This window comes from Lygodium microphyllum, chromosome 26 (genome assembly GCF_053477565.2).
Source record: "Lygodium microphyllum isolate KBCC chromosome 26, Lygodium_microphyllum_v1.1.10, whole genome shotgun sequence".
In the NCBI taxonomy this organism is placed as follows: domain Eukaryota; kingdom Viridiplantae; phylum Streptophyta; class Polypodiopsida; order Schizaeales; family Lygodiaceae; genus Lygodium; species Lygodium microphyllum.
Window position 1 is genome coordinate 9460857 of NC_141160.1, and position 8300 is coordinate 9469156.

An 8300-nucleotide genomic window follows, 5' to 3' on the forward strand; every position below is an offset into this window, starting at 1 on the left:
TTAAAATATGTATTTACTACTTATTTATATAAAAAATGACGACAAAATCCTTCTACACATATAATGCATGAAAGCAAACCTAAGTGGTAGGGAAAAAATGGCTGAAAAGAGAATATATTTGAATGAGTTTTAATTTCATTACATATTATGGCATATAGGTTTCAATTTATTTAAGTTTGAAGAGGAATAGTAGCATGGGTTATCCCGGTACTATCCCTTTGCAATGTATCATAACATTACAGAAAAGAAATCATGGAAATATTGGCTTCGCATCATACTTGGCTGATTTATAGTTAAAATTATTTGAGTACAATGAGTTATACACATTACATTTGCATTTAAGCATAGTATCAAAAGAAAAACTTTTGGATGCATTGTACTTGTATGCCCTAATTGGGACCAACGCTGAGTGTGTGAGGTTCCTTTGCTATAAGATAGGGCCGTGATCTTTGGGAGATGTTATGTGAGACTAAAATATTATTGGTTTATTATATATATCATGAGAGGATTTTGTCACGTTTTTTATTTATATTTGAGATAGTGCATCCTAGTGCCAATCCCTGGGGTGTAGGAGAGCCATAGGCACCACAACAATCAATTGGGGGTACTCTATCTATGTGTATAACGAGTGTTAATCACTCAAATGTATGGAATACCCCCTCTACTTAGAGTTACGATGGCTATTTTTTCACAATAATAGCAAACAGTAACAGAATTTTCAAAACTTCTATTATGTTATTCACCTCTTTCTCTAGAGCTCCCCCTGTCTCTAAAGTTTCCATGGTCTCCTAAAAATTGTATTTCACTGAACTATTGATTTAACTTGTTTTGCTAGTTATTACCAACATCATGTCCCATATCATGGTCTCTTGAGGATAATTTGTCATGTCCCCTTTCTAAACTTGATTAAAAAGCTTGGACAGATTCACCACTTCTTTCAAGTGAAGATGCACCCTGCATATTGATCTCTTTATTGATCATCAGAAAGACCAAATCATGAAACTCTAAAAATAGCTTTCACACATATATAGAAGTGACAAATTATTTTCAAACCTTCATTATTAAGGCCACCCAAAGTAGATGAAACTAAATCATCATCATCAGGCATTGTATAAATCGTTGCCAAAGCATTTATAATGCTCATCACCTTCAAAACATACTCATTGACATCATATATTTTCCCCTTCTTAAAAGTATTCAACTTTTTCTTGAGTTGAATCTTTTGTGTCTTTGTATTTGTTGAAAACATGTTCTCAAAAATTGCCCAAGCTATATGTGAAGTTTCTACATTTCTGATATACTCTAGCATAGTATTATCAATTACTTTTTTATCTATAATTGCAAGGTTACTTAGCCCCCTCACTCCTTTTCTTCACATGAAACGAACTTGTAAATACCTTTTCCAATAAGAAAGTTTTCTCATAAAACTTCCATGATAGGTAGTTATTCTTGTTTAGCTTCTTAATGATGGATTTCTATTGTTCTGTGACTAGAGGTAATGTGACTAATGTTACATATGGTTCTTACTTGTATGTTTTCTGGCATACTTTGCCGTTGCAAAAGAAATTCCACCACCTCCTAAAAAACTTCCATTGGTTCCTCCTTCTTCTATTGAGGATTTTGAACCTATCCCTGAATATCATGATTCCCTCCTCCTCTGGTCATTCAAAGGAAGCACTTAAAAGGTATGCCAGAAATAGTTTCTACTTCCATTCCTCCAGTGTTGATCCATGCTACATCCAACAATACCCTTCTTGCATACCTAACATCTCCAGGGCACACAGAGATGGTAATTTGGACATACCAATTCCTTCTCTGCATCACCTAGTTTCAAGAGACATCATTTTTCTCATTTGTAAGGATATTTAGAGTTCTATAGAGATAATAGCTATAGCTTTATGGGATTTTCTTAAGAGGGACAGATTGACGAAATCGCACGCATTGCGATTGTTATAAACAGGCTAAAAAGTGCAGATCGAACTGAAAGAAGAAGAATGAGTGATGTGGGAGATCCATGAACAGGCGTCCTACGGTTTTACCCCCTTTCGGAGCCAACAGAGCCATCAAATTTGGGTTCCAAGTAGAAAAGAAGGAGCTATAATTTTGAGGCACGTTTTGTTCTACGAAGAAGCTCCAAGAGAACTAATGCCTGGAGATTGCTTTTGAGTAGTCCGAAGATTACATATTCTTTCAATACATATTGTTTCAATTCATTGTGCTTTGTCTTTTTAGTGTTTACCACTTGTATATTCTCTATCTTCTCTTCCATCTCCTATCTTACTTCCTTCTTCATCTGATCCCTGGTGGATTCGACCTTTCGACAAAAACCCCTCAGACATTGGTGAAACCGACATGAAAGGTCATCAGAAGAAGGAAAGACAAGATGGGAGAATCTTCGAATACATTCTCCAGGGATGTTTTGCAATAGTTGGTGCAAAATATGAATATGCTTATGCAGGTTCAACAACAACAACGGGTGATGCAAGCTTCAGCTCAAACAAAAAGTGTTGTGATGAATACTTTGCAAGCAGATAATCATGAGGTGAAGTTATTCAATGGCAGGAATGTATCTGCATATGTACATACCTATACTCAGAAAATGGAATTCTTTGGGGTGGCTCAATCTGCATGGAGCCGGTATTTTGTACGAGTTACTATTCATAAACTGAAAGCACGAATTACTGAATTATACTTGCAAGATGCTAACTGGGTAGCCTTCAAGAAGACACTCACGAAAGAATTTTACATTGAGGAGACCAGTTTGATTACGTGCAAGACTTTTCAAGAGTGGGTTTTACAACCCAATAAGGGTCTTGTGGCTACGGAATTGTTAAGAGAATTTGAAAGTTGATTTGAGTAGTTGGATCTTGCAGAAAAGTAAGCTCTTGCAAGTTAGAAAATTGAATTATTTCTACAGGCAACTGATCCTGAGCTTCAAGAGAAGCTTGATGATTTGCTGGAGGATCAGACTGCAAAAGCAGGTTTGAAAACAAAGTGGAGATATGTCAAGGAAGCTGTTATTGCACTTATGAAGAAGCATAGAAGAAGAGAAAGATTGCATGTCTCTAGCTTGCCCACTATTACGGGCAAGATAGTTGAAGTATCCAGTAAGCCACCTACTTCTGTGGCTAACCCTATGGCTGTACATGCTATTGTTCCCTTTGTTAGGGAAGATGTCTTAGATGAATTGGTCAAAGGCATGCCAGATCTTCAATTGAAGGTTCCAAAATTAGATGAAAAAGGACAAGAGAAAAGGGGACGGGCAGCAATCCCTAAGCCTAGAAAAAGATTTATGTGGTGTGACAGTTTGTAGCACGAGAGAAAGGATTGTGCTGCCTATCAAGAGGCCTTGGCACAACGGCTCATCTTTTGGAAAGATGGCAAGATCCATGCACAAGAAATGGGATTGCCTCTTGCTTTGAATTTTGGAAAGGGAGATATGCAGAAGTTGTTGGAAGACTTGGCTATCTGAAATGCTTATGCGGCGGTACATGCTTCTACTTTTGGTCTACATTTGGATAGAATGCATGGCCAAGTGATGGTTGGTCCAAAGGCTAAAATATGGACACATGCTTTACATGCAGCTGAAAAGAGAAAGGTCACTGATAGTGAAATGTCTCATGTAGGGCAAGACATTCGTGGCATAACTGGTTGGGAATCACCAATAGATGCATATTCATTGTATGCATATTTAGAAAAGGTACAAAACATGGATGTACTTATGGAAGAAAAACAAAAAAGATATGAAGATATTGCAGGGACATCTAAAAGAATGACAAGAAGAAGTGTGGATCAGCCTAGAGCTGCAAATCAGCCACCTCCCGAGCATGTTATGGAAGAGGTCAGTCAGGAGCAAAAACAGGATAACAAACAAGAGGGCACAAAGAAGGGCAAGCAGCCAGGATATAAGTTGCAATCTGGCATTGAGATAGACACAGATCTTAAGAAGGTTCTTGAAGAATGGATCTTAAACAGTTGGGTGGAATTTACCTTGGGAGAGGTGCTTGGCATTGCCAAGCGAGAATTTCATGATGAAATCATTGACATAATTAAAAGGAAGCGTCAGTTTCTTGGTGATACCACTAGTGCATCACTACAATTTGAAGAGGAAACTAGTTTATAGGGTATTCGAGTTGAATATGAGCATGAAGCAAGTACAGGATTGTCTATGCAGGATGCTACTAATCAGTGGACAGCATGTGGAAAATAGAAAAAAGTGGCTGAAAATACATTATCTTGTAGAAATATACATGGTGGAGTAAGGCAAATGCAACAATATGGAGAAGAGACTCTAGGATTTATTCCTCAAAGTCACTAGACAAGAAATCAATGGGCTAGAGCTACCACTGAAATGGTAGTCATAGGGGAGCATGAAACTCCTTGTGTTGCTTTACTTGACCATGGGTCTAAGATAAATGTCATTGAGCGTGGATTGTATGAAAATGGTGCATGGCCTGTAGACACTGATCATGGTTGGCGAATGAGGGCTACAAATAATTCTTCAGGGGAGCTCTATGCTACATGTCCTAATGTAAAAGTGACGATTGGTGATGTACAGGAAGAGCAACACTTCTTTGTGCAAGATAATTCCTCATATGCAGTGATTTTGGGATAGCCCTATATTACAGGTATGCATATGGAAACAAAGGTGCTTGATGATGGTTCTGCTTATGCAAGAGTCAAAAGCAAGGATGGGAGAAAAGCAGTCTAATTTCTTACAGTTTGTGTTAATCATACATGCCCTACCTTTTGGGCGGTCATCCACACTTTTTACATGGCTGGCCATTAGCCTAGGCCTTCTTTTCCTATTTCCTACCGTTCCAACTTATCCCGGGGCAAGTGTTTGATAATGCTACTTATGCATTAAATGAGCTAGATGGGATAGCCATCAAACTTTCGATAGTAAGGAAAAGAATCAAATTATTCAAAAGGCGGGAATCTACTACCTATGAGTTGCCAAAATTGGAAGAAAATAGTGGTCATGATATAGGGGATGGCCAGGAAGATATGGAAGATGAAGAAGTAAAGGATATGGTTGCAGAGGATGAGGAGGACTCAGAATCCGGTGACAACTAGGATTTTGGCACATACCGAAGGATGTGCAGGTTCAAAGGGGGTGGATGTCGTGATGTTATAAGAACACAATGTGAAAAAGTATAGAATGCATCATCATCCGACTTCTTTATTGATCTAGAGAGTCAATGTGATCTGCGCCATTAGTACTAGTGTGAGTTGCATGGATTATCCGAAAATACTATATTTTTAGATAATTTTAGCCTATTTTTAATATTATTTATTGTAAAATTTTGAAAAAGTTAGAAAAAACTTCTAGATTAGGATGGCATGCAAAAAGTTAGTTGCTTTTTCAGCCAATTATGGGATTTTCTTAAGAGGGACAGATTGACGAAATTGCACGCGTCGTAATCGATGTAAACAGGCTGAAAACTACAGATTGAACTGAAAGACGAAGGAGGAGTGATCTAGGAGATCCGTGAGCAGGTGTCCTGCAGTTTTGCCCCCCTTTCAAAGCCAGCAAAGCCATCAGATTTGGGTTCCGAGCAACAAAGAAGGAGCTGTAATTTTGAGGCACATTTTGTTCTACGAAGAAGCTCCAAGAGAACTAATGCTTGGAGATTGCTTCTGAGTAGTGTGAAGATTGCAGGTTCTTTCAATACATATTGTTTCAATTCATTGTGCTTTGTCTTCGTAGTGTTTACCACTTGTGTATTCTCTATCTTCTCTTCCATCTCCTATCTCTACTTCCTTCTATCTCTGATCCCCGGTGGATTCGTCGACCTTTCAACAAAAACCCCTCTGACACCGTCTCATTATCAAGAGCGACATCCGGACTAGGACCAGAGTTGAAGAAGAGGTCCTCTTCATAAGCAAAATTGGCTAATGAGTCCGCAAACTGATTCCAATAACGTGGAATGAGCTGAAGAGATACGCTCTCAAATTCATCAAGTAGGGTTATGGCAGTTCGATGATACATACAAAGGATGGGATTCCGAACTATATATGTCCCATTGAGTTGATTTAAGATCAGCTGAAAATCCCCCTTTATCAAGAACCACCGAATACCACCTGTCTTGGCAATATTCAGTCCCATAATCAAGGCTTTATACTCTGCCATGTTGTTAGTGAATCCTACCCCGAAATAAACAACTAATTTCATTGCAACCCTACGTCGGGGATCTCGAATAACTACTCCAACACTCCTTTTTTTATTAGGCCCCTAGGACACTCCATCAAAGTATAACGTGTACATCCATAATGGGTTTACACAGCCAGCCATCAAGAACTCCCCTATTCGTAATTATGATAGTCAAAATTCAACATATTTAGAGGATGAAGTGACGGCTCCATCCCACCTTCTTCATTAAACTCAACAAGGATGCTTATCAAAATTCGTAAACAATGATGGCAGAAAATTTGATCTCCCACACAAAGGTACTATCTTCTTGCTCAATCACTTTGTATCCTTTGCTCCACCAGATAAGTTCCCCTAATGGTAACGTTGCTCAAGATATGGGTGCTCCAGATAAGGGATTAACTGCCCCATCAACTAGTTTAAGCTCTCCTGCAGGTCTCAAATCAACCCTAGCATAGACCTGTAATGCATTTAGCGTGTTAGCATATTTAGAAATAATAAGGTTTAATCTTATTAAGATTAACCTTATTCTTAAATGCCACTCTATGTAGATCAACTAATAAAGCCGTGGACTTATTTTTACCTAACCTAACTATCTTGTAAGGGCCTTCCCATCTAGGTTCCAGCTTTCCTAGAAATAGCTCCCTACACGCATCATAGTATAGAACTAATTGCCCTTTCTTAAAGGTATATTTCTTCGCTTTTAGGTCATGCAACTGCTTCATCCGACGTTTAGCCACCTCTTGATGCAACTCTGCAATTTAAGTTTGTCCAAGTGGCCTATAGTCATAAATCCTCAAATAGGGCATCTTCGTCACCCAAAGAATGATTGATTGCGAATCTTATAGTTGGCAACTCAATTTCTAAGGGCAAGACACACTCCTCCCCATAAATTAATTTGTATCGAGTGTGGCCAGTGGCTTTCTTAAACGTCGTGTTATATGCCCAAACCGCCACTGATAATTTTGTATTCCAATTTCGTTTCTTTTCGGATACTATTTTGGATAGGATACCCACAAGCTACTTATGGGTACTTTCAACTTGTCCATTTGCTTGCGGATTATAAGGGGTTGCCTTGTTATGCTTAATTTTCCATGCTTTAGTCAGGCTTTTAATTACCTTGTTCAAAAAATGGGTTTCACGGCACTACAAGATATAGGCCTTATATCGACGTTAAAAGCGACGAAAATGTAAATAAAGAAATTTGCCCCCATCGTCGCAAAAAGCGTCGTTATTGGCGACATCATAGAACAGTCGTTATCAGCGTTGCTAATGGAATGCTAATACTTACGCAAATAACAACACTTTGTGATGCTAATAACGATGTCAATAATGACGCGTGCAGTAAATTTGCAACGCTAATAGCGACAGTAACAGGGGAAAAAATTTGTAATATAGCACTATGCGCTTTGTTTGGGCCATACAAAATAGTTTCTGCACTGTGTATAATGCTCGTGTAAATAAACACAAACTGTACTTAAATCATAACATTGATACATGAAATAAATACATGATCGCATAATGAAAGGGACTGGTACAATCATGGCAAGATATCACTGCTACATAGAAAATGTCTACATAGATCACGTGACCAAAAAAGAAGGGTGTGTGAGCTCCAAGGATCCAAGGGCGAGCTATAGATCATCGCCATCCGAAAGCTCGTCCCGCCGCAAAGGAGCATCGAACGAACTCTGTAAAAAAAGAAACAACTACACATCAGTCCACCATACAATAATGCATTCTAATTAAATATGGTAACTACGGACAAGAAAGATGAGTGACTTATAGGGCCGCCGCGTCCATACAATTGGTCGATCAATGTAGTGAGACCGTGCCTCTCTACATATCGAGTCTCAAGGCTGGCCGGATCGCAGTTTGTAATGGAGTGCTACAAAGGAAACAAAATACTAACTGTTAGAAACACGATTGTCAGTACAAAGGATATTGCAAAAAAATAAGCAAGCAAAGCAAAAGAAAAACTTACTATTTACCGTGTTTACCGCAGCACAAAGGAGCGGGAAAATGAAAAAAAAGGAAATAGCAAAAAAGGCGCAGGATAAAAGAAGGAAGAGGCGCCTTGACCGATAACCAGACCCTGAAAATTTTAAATGTTCGGGCACGACCCCCAGAAAGTCTCAATGTCGCCTCG